Raw genomic sequence first — 882 nt, 5'->3', positions numbered from 1 at the left:
GTAGAATACCCCTATGTCCACCCCTATGCAATCCCTAATTTAGGCCTCAAATGCGCATGGCGCTCTCACTTTGGAGCCCTGTCGTATTTCAAGGCAACAGTTAAGGGTCACATATGGGGTATCGCCGTACTCGGGAGAAATTGGGCTTCAAATTTGGGGGGGTATTTTCTGCTTTTACCCTTTTTAAAAATGTAAAGTTTTTGGGAAAAGAAGCATTTTAGGTAAAATTTTTTTAATTTTTTTTACATATGCAATAGTCGTGAAACGCCTGTGGGGTATTAAGGTTCACTTAACCCCTTGTTACGTTCCCCGAGGGGTCTAGTTTCCAAAATGGTATGCCATGTGGGTATTTTTTGCGGTCCTGGCACCATAGGGGCTTCCTAAATGCGGCATGCCCCCAGAGCAAAATTTGCTTTCAAAAAGCCAAATGTGACTCCTTCTCTTCTGAGACCTGTAGTGCGCCAGCAGAGCACTTTTCACCCCCATATGGGATGTTTTCTGAATCGGGAGAAATTGGGCTTCAAATTTTGGTGGGTATTTTCTGCTTTAACCCTTTGTATAAATCTAAATTTTTTGGGAAACCAAGCATTTTAGGTAAATTTTTTAATTTTTTTTTACATATGCAAAAGTCGTGAAACACCTGTAGGGTATTAAGGTTCACTTTACCCCTTGTTACGTTCCCCGAGGGGTCTAGTTTCCAAAATGGTATGCCATGTGTTTTTTTTTTGCTGTCCTGGCACCATAGGGGCTTCCTAAATGCGGCATGCCCCCAGAGCAAAATTTCCTTCAAAAAAGCCAAATGTGACTCCTTCTCTTCTGAGACCTGTAGTGCGCCAGCAGAGCACTTTTCACCCCCATATGTGGTGTTTTTTGAATCGGGAG

This window comes from Hyla sarda, chromosome 4 (genome assembly GCF_029499605.1).
Source record: "Hyla sarda isolate aHylSar1 chromosome 4, aHylSar1.hap1, whole genome shotgun sequence".
Classification (NCBI taxonomy): domain Eukaryota; kingdom Metazoa; phylum Chordata; class Amphibia; order Anura; family Hylidae; genus Hyla; species Hyla sarda.
The sequence above is the reverse complement of the archived record's forward strand: the minus strand, read 5'-3'. Positions refer to the sequence as shown.